This window comes from Triticum urartu, chromosome 5A (genome assembly GCF_056163025.1).
Source record: "Triticum urartu cultivar PI428250 chromosome 5A, HENAU_Tu73, whole genome shotgun sequence".
NCBI lineage: Eukaryota > Viridiplantae > Streptophyta > Magnoliopsida > Poales > Poaceae > Triticum > Triticum urartu.
In genome coordinates, this window is record NC_141877.1 from 255,089,917 (window position 1) to 255,098,369 (window position 8,453).

Below are 8,453 nucleotides of genomic sequence, written 5' to 3' on the forward strand. Positions count from 1 at the left end.
AAGGGAAACAGAGAGGTTGCAATCCCATCTCAGTGAGACCGAGATCCCTATCGGTGAGACCGAAGTGACTAGGGTTTGTGGTAGTGGCTATGTAAAGTGAACTCGGTGGCGCCGGATAGAAGATTTTGGTGGGGCCGAGTTTAACTTTTGGTTTGGGACATATGTGGATATTAGAAAGTAGTTGAGGGTTTTGGGAGCATATCACTAAGCATTTTGAGCAAGTGACTCATTAAGCAACACCTCACCCCCTTTTAATAGTATTGGCTTTTCTTATGGACTCAATGTGATCTTGGATCACTAAAAGTAAAATGTAGAGTCTTGTGCTTTGAGCTTGAGCCAATCTTTTGTCCTTAGCATTTTGAGGGGTCCACTTTCTAATCCATGCCATGCCAATCATTGAGCTTTCCTGAAATATTTATCTTAAAATAGCATTAGCTCAATGAGTTCTATGTTGTTAGAAATTACCAAAACCACCCAGGGATAGTTGCACTGTCAACCTCTGATAAGTTCTATGCCTGTAAGAGGGAGGAGAATGAGTCTGTCAGTGAGCACATACTCAGAATGTATGGGTACTACAACTGTCTGGCTGAGTTGGGAGTTGAGCTCCTGCCAGACGCTGTCACTGACAGAGTTCTTCAATCATTACCTCCTAGCTACAAGAGCTTTGCGTTGACTATAACATGAAAGGGATGAACAAGTGAGTCTCCGAGATGTTCGCGATGCTTAAAGTCGCTGAGTTAGACATCCAGAAGGAGCATCAAGTGCTGATGGTGAATAAAACCACTAGTTTCAAGAAAGGCAAGGGAAAGAAGGGAAACTTCAAGAAAGGTGGCAAGGCAGTTGCTCCTCCCGTGAAGAAACCCAAGGCTAGACCCAAGACAGAGACTGAGTGCTTCTATTGCAAGGGAACTGGACACTGAAAGTGGAACTGCCCCAAGTATCTGCCCGACAAGAAGGGGGCCAATGTCAACAAAGGTATATATGATATACATGTTATTGATGTGTACCTTACCAACTCTTGTTGTAGTGCCTGGGTATTTGATACTGGTTCGATTGCTCACATTTGCAACTCAAAGCAGGAACTACAGAAGATATGGAGGCTGGCAAAGGACGAAGTGATGATGCGCGCTGGAAATGGTTCCAAGTTTGATGTGATCGCCGTCGGCACGCTCGCTCTTCGATTACCATTGGGGTTAGCGATGAACCTAAATAATTGTTATTTAGTGCCTGCGTTGAGCATGAACATTATATCCGGGTCTTTGTTTAACGTGAGACAGTTACTCATTTAAATCAGAGAATAATGGTTGTTCTATTTATATGGGTAATATCTTTTATGGTCATGCATCCATTGTGAGGGGTTTATTCTTATTGAATCTCGGTAGTGATGATACACATGTTCATAACATTGGCGCCAAAAGATGTAGAGTTGATAATGGTAGTACCACTTTCTTGTGGCACTGCCACTTAGGTCACATTGGTGTAAAACACAGGAAGAAACTCCATGCTGATGGACTTTTGGAGTCGCTTGTGAACGAAATATACCCTAGAGGCAATAATAAAGTTATTATTTATTTCCTCATATCATGATAAATGTCTATTATTCACGCTACGATTGTATTAACCGGAAACATAATACATGTGTGAATACATAGACAAACATAGTGTCACTAGTATGCCTCTACTTGACTAGCTCATTGATCGAAGATGGTTGAGTTTCCTAGCCATAGACATGAGTTGTCATTTGATCAACGGGATCACATCATTAGGAGAATGATGTGATTGACATGACCCATTCCGTTAGCTTAGCACTTGATCATTTAGTTTATTGCTATTGCTTTCTTCATGACTTATACATGTTCCTATGACTATGAGATTATGCAACTCCTGATTACCGAAAGAACACTTTATGTGCTACCAAAAGTCACAACGTAACTGGGTGATTATAAAGGTGCTCTATAGGTGTCTCCGATGGTGTTCCTTGAGTTGGCATAGATCGAGAATAGGATTTGTCACTCCGATTGTCGGAGAGGTATCTCTGGGCCCTCTCAGTAATGCACATCACTATAGCCTTGCAAGCAATGTGAGTAATGAGTTAGTTACGGGATGATGTATTACGGAACGAGTAAAGAGACTTGCCGGTAACGAGATGGAACTAGGTATTGAGATACCGACGGTCGAATCTCGGGCAAGTAACATACCGATGACAAAGGGAACAATGTATGTTGTTATGCGGTTTGACCGACAAAGATCTTCATAGAATATGCAGGAACCAATATGAGCATCCAGGTTCCGCTATTGTTTATTGACCAGAGACGTGTCTCGGTCATGTCTACATAGTTCTCTAACCCGTAGGGTCCGCACGCTTAAAGTTCTGTGACGATCGGTATTATGAGTTTTTGTGTTTTGATGTACCAAAGGTAGTTCGGAGTCCCGGATATGATCACGGGCATGACAAGGAGTCTCTAAATGGTCGAGATATAAATATCGATATATTGGACGACTATGTTCGGACACTGGAAGTGTTTCGGGAGGTTTCGGACATATACCGGAGTACCGGGGGGGTTACCGGAACCCCCCGGGGAGTATATTGGGCCTAATGGGCCTTAGCGAGAGAAGAGGAGGGCCGGCCAGGGAAGCCACGCACCCCCTCCCCCTCTAGTCCAAATTGGACAAGGAGGGGGCGGCGCCCCCCTTTCCTTCTCTTCTTCTCTCCCTACTCCTACTTGGAAAGGGGGGGTCCTACTCCCGGTGGGAGTAGGACTCCTCATGGGGCGCGCAATAGGAGTCCGGCCCCTCCCCCTCCTCCACTCCTTTATATACGGGGAGGGGGCACCCCTTGGAGACACAACAATTGATCATTGATCTTTTAGCCGTGTGCGGTGCCCCCCTCCACCATAATCCACCTCGGTCATATCGTAGTGGTGCTTAGGCGAAGCCCTGCGTCGGTAGCTTGATCAACAGCGTCACCATGCTGTCGTGCTGACGAAGCTCTTCCCGGAAGCTCTACTGGATTGTGAGTTCGCGGGACGTCACCGAGCTAAAAGTGTGCTGAACACGGAGGTGTCGTACGTTCGGTACTGATGATCGGTCGATCGTAAAGACATACGACTACATCAACCACGTTGTCATAACGCTTCTGCTTACGGTCTACGAGGGTACGTAGACGACACTCTCCCCTCTCGTTGCTATGCATCACCATGATCTTGCGTGCGTGTAGGATTTTTTTTTAAATAACTAGGTTCCCCAACAGTGGCATCCGAGCCAGGTTTATGCGTAGATGTTATATGCACGAGTAGAACACAAGTGAGTTGTGGGCGATACAAGTCATACTGCTTACCAGCATGTCATGCTTTGGTTTGGCGGTATTGTTGGATGAAGCGGCCCGGACCGACATTACACGTACGCTTACGCGAGACTGGTTCTACCGACGTGCTTTGCACATAGGAGGCTGGCGGGTGTCAGTTTCTCCAACTTTAGTTGAACCGGTGTGACTACGCCCGGTTCTTGTTGAAGGTTAAAACAACACAAACATGACGAATTATCGTTGTGGTTTTGATGCATAGGTAAGAACGGTTCTTGCTTAGCCCGTAGCAGCCACGTAAAATTTGCAACAACAAAGTAGAGGACGTCTAACTTGTTTTTGCAGGGTATGTTGTGATGTGATATGGTCAAGGCATGATGCTATATTTTATTGTATGAGATGATCATGTTTTGTAACGGAGTTATCGGCAACTGGCAGGAGCCATATAGTTGTCGATTTATTGTATGAAATGCAATCGCCATGTAATTGCTTTACTTTATCACTAAGCGGTAGCGATAGTCATAGAAGAAATAGTTGGTGAGACGACAACAATGCTACCATGGAGATCAAGGTGTCGCGCCGGTGACGATGGTGATCATGACGGTGCTCTGGAGATGGAGATCGAAGGCACAAGATGATGATGGCCATATCATATCACTTATATTGATTGCATGTGATGTTTATCCTTTATGCATCTTATTCTGCTTTGATTGACGGTAGCATTATAAGATGATCTCTCACTAAAAATTTCAAGGTACGAGTGTTCTCCCTAAGTATACATCGTTGCAAAAGATCGTCGTGCCGAGACACCATGTGATGATCGGGTGTGATAAGCTCAACGTTCTTATACAACGGGTGCAAGCCAGTTTTGCACACGCAAAATACTCGGGTTAAACTTGACGAGCCTAGCATATGCAGATATGGCCTCAGAACACTGAGACCGAAAGGTCGAGCATGAATAATATAGTAGATATGATCAACATAGTGATGTTCACCATTGAAAACTACTCAATTTCACGTGATGATCGGTTATGGTTTAGTTGATTTGGATCACGTGATCAGTTAGATGATCAGAGGGATATCTATCTAAGTGGGAGTTATTAAGTAATATGATTAACTGAACTTAAATTTATCATGAACTTAGTACCTGATAGTATTTTGCTTGTCTATGTTGTTGTATATAGATGGCCCATCTTGTTGTTCCGTTGAATTTTAATGCGTTCCTTGAGAAAGCAAAGTTGAAAGATGATGGTAGCAATTACACGGACTGGGTCCGTAATTTGAAGATTATCCTCATTGCTGCACAAAAGAATTACGCCCTGGAAGCACCGCTGGGTGCCAGGCTTGCTGCAGATGCTGCTGATGACGTTAAAAATGTCTGGCAGAGCAAAGCTGATGACTACTCGATAGTTTAGTGTGCCATGCTTTACGGCTTAGAACCGGGACTTCAACGACGTTTTGAACGTCATGGAGCATATGAGATGTTCCAGGAGTTGAAGTTAATATTTCAAGAAAAAGCTCGGATTGAGAGATATGAAGTCTCCGATAAGTTCTACAGCTGCAAGATGGAGGAGAATAGTTCTGTCAGTGAACATATACACAGAATGTCTGGGTACCATAACCACTTGACTCAACTGGGAGTTAATCTTCCTGTTGATAGTGTCATTGGCAGAGTTCTTCAATCACTGCCACCAAGCTACAAGAGCTTCGTGATGAACTATAATATGTAAGGGATGGATAAGATGATTCTCGAGCTCTTCGCGATGCTAAAGGCTGCGGTGGTAGAAATCAAGAAGGAGCATCAAGTGTTGATGGTCAACAAGACCACCAGTTTCAAGAAAAAGGGTAAAGGGAAGAAAAAGGGGAACTTCAAAAAGAATGGCAAACAAGTTGCTGCTCAGGAGAAGAAACCCAAGTCTGGACCTAAGCCTGAGACTAAGTGCTTCTACTACAAACAGACTGATCACTGGAAGCGGAACTGCCCCAATTATTTGGCGGATAAGAAGGATGGTAAGGTGAACAAAGGTATATGCGATATACATGTTATTGATGTGTACCTTGCTAGAGCTCGCAGTAGCACCTCGGTATTTGATACCGGTTCTATTGCTAATATTTGCAACTCGAAACAGGGACTACAGATTGAGTGAAGATTGCTTAAGGATGAGGTGATGATGCGCGTGGGAAATGGTTCCAAAGTCGATGTGATCACCGTCGACACGCTACCTCTACATCTACCTTTGGGATTAATTTTGGACTTGAATAGTTGTTATTTGGTGCTAGCATTAAGAATGAACATTATATCTGGATCTTGTTTGATGTGAGACGGTAATTCATTTAAATCTGAGAACAATTGTTGTTCTATTTATATTAGTAGTAATACACATATTCATAATGTTGAAGAGTGGTCTATCTGTGTTAAATCTCGATAGTAGTAATACACATATTCATAATGTTGAAGCTAAAAGATGCAGAGTTGATAATGATAGTGTAACTTATTTTTGGCACTACTGTTTAGGTCATATTGGTGTAAAGCACATGAAGAAACTCCATACTGATGGACTTCTGGAATCACTTGATTATGAATCACTTAGTACTAGCGAACCATGCCTCATGGGCAAGATGACTAAAATGTCGTTCTCCGGAACAATGGATCGAGCAACAGATTTATTGGAAATCATACATACTGATGTATGTGGTCCAATGAATATTGAGGCTCGTGGTGGGTATTGTTATTTTCTCACCTTCACAGATGATTTGAGCAGACATGGGTATATCTACTTAATGAAACATAAGTCTGAAACATTTGAAAAGTTCAAAGAATTTCAGAGTGAAGTGGAAAATCATCGTAACAAGAAAATAAAGTTTCTACGATCTAATCGTGGAGGAGAATATTTGAGTTACGAGTTTGGTCTACATTTGAAACAATGCGGAATAGTTTCGCAACTCATGCCACCCGGAACACCACACCGTAATGGTGTGTCCGAACGTCGTAATCGTACTTTACTAGATATGGTGCAATCTATGATGTCTCTTACTGATTCACCGCTATCGTTTTCAGGTTATGCTTTAGAGACAGCTGCATTCACGTTAAATAGGGCACCATCGAAATCCGTTGAGACGACGCCTTATGAACTGTGGTTTGGCAAGAAACCAAAGTTGTCGTTTCTTAAAGTTTGGGGCTGCAATGCTTATGTGAAAAAGCTTCAACCTGATAAGCTCGAACCCGAATCGGAGAAATGTGTCTTCATAGGATACCCAAAAGAAACTATTGGGTACACCTTCTATCACAGATCCGAAGGCAAGACATTTTTTGCTAAGAATGGATCCTTTCTAGAAAAGGAGTTTCTCTCGAAAGAAGTGAGTAGGAGGAAAGTAGAACTTGATGAGGTAACTGTACATGCTTCCTTATTGGAAAGTAGTTCATCACAGAAACCGGTTCCTGTGACACCTACACCAATTAGTGAGGAAGCTAATGATGATGATCATGAAACTTCAGATCAAATTACTACCGAACCTCGTAGGTCAACCAGAGTAAGATCCGCACCAGAGTGGTACGGTAATCCTGTTCTGGAAGTCATGTTAGTTGACCATGACGAACCTACGAACTATGAAGAAGCGATGGTGAGCCCAGATTCTGCAAAATGGCTTGAGGCCATGAAATCTGAGATAGGATCCATGTATGAGAACAAAGTGTGGACTTTGGTTGACTTGCTCGATGATCGGCAAGCCATCGAGAATAAATGGATCTTCAAGAAGAAGACTGACGCTGACGGTAATGTTACTGTCTACAAAGCTCGACTTGTTGCGAAAGGTTTTCGACAAGTTCAAGGGGTTGACTACGATGTGACTTTCTCACCCGTAGCGATGCTTAAGTCTGTCTAAATCATGTTAGCAATTGCCGCATTTTATGATTATGAAATATGGCAAATGGATGTCAAAACTGCATTCCTGAATGGATTTCTGGAAGAAGAGTTGTATATGATGCAACCTGAAGGTTTTATTGATCCAAAGGGTGCTAACAAAGTGTGCAAGCTCCAGCAATCCATTTATGGACTGGTGCAAGCCTCTCGGAGTTGAAATAAACGTTTTGATAGTGTGATCAAAGCATATGGTTTTATACAGACTTTTGGAGAAGCATGTATTTACAAGAAAGTGAGTGGGAGCTCTGTAGCATTTCTAATATTATATGTGGATGACATATTGTTGATTGGAAATGATATGGAATTTCTGGATAGCATAAAAGGATACTTGAATAAGAATTTTTCAATGAAATACCTCGGAGAAGGTGCTTATATATTGGGCATCAAGATCTATAGAGATAGATCAAGACGCTTAATTGGACTTTCACAAAGCACATACCTTGATAAAGTTTTGAAGAATTTCAAAATGGATCAAGCAAAGAAAGGGTTCTTGCCTGTGTTACAAGGTGTGAAGTTGAGTAAGACTCAATGATCGACCACTGCAGAAGATAGAGAGAAAATGAAAAGTGTTCCCTATGCTTCAGCCATAGGCTCTATCATGTATGCAATGTTGTGTACCAGACCTATTGTGTGCCTTGCTATTAGTTTAGCAGGGAGGTACCAAAGTGATCCAGGAGTGGATCACTGGACAACGGTCAAGAACATCCTGAAATACCTGAAAAGGACTAAGGATATGTTTCTCATTTATGGAGGTGACAAAGAGCTCGTCGTAAATGGTTACGTTGATGCAAGCTTTGACACTGATCTGGATGATTCTAAATTGCAAACCGGGTACGTATTTATATTGAACGGTGGAGCTGTTAGTTGGAGCAGTTCTAAACAAAGCGTCGTGGTGGGATCTACGTGTGAAGCAGAGTACATAGCTGCTTCGGAAGCAGCAAATGAAGGAGTCTGGATGAAGGAGTTCATATCCGATCTAGGTGTCATACCTAGTGCATTGGGTCCAATGAAAATCTTTTGTGACAATACTGGTGCAATTGCCTTGGCAAAGGAATCCAGATTTCACAAGAGAACCAAGCACATCAAGAGACGCTTCAATTCCATCCGGGATCTAGTCCAGGTGGGAGACATAGAGATTTGCAAGATACATACGGATCTGAATGTTGCAGACCCATTGACTAAGCCTCTTCCACGAGCAAAACATGATCAGCACCAAGACTCTGTGGGTGTTA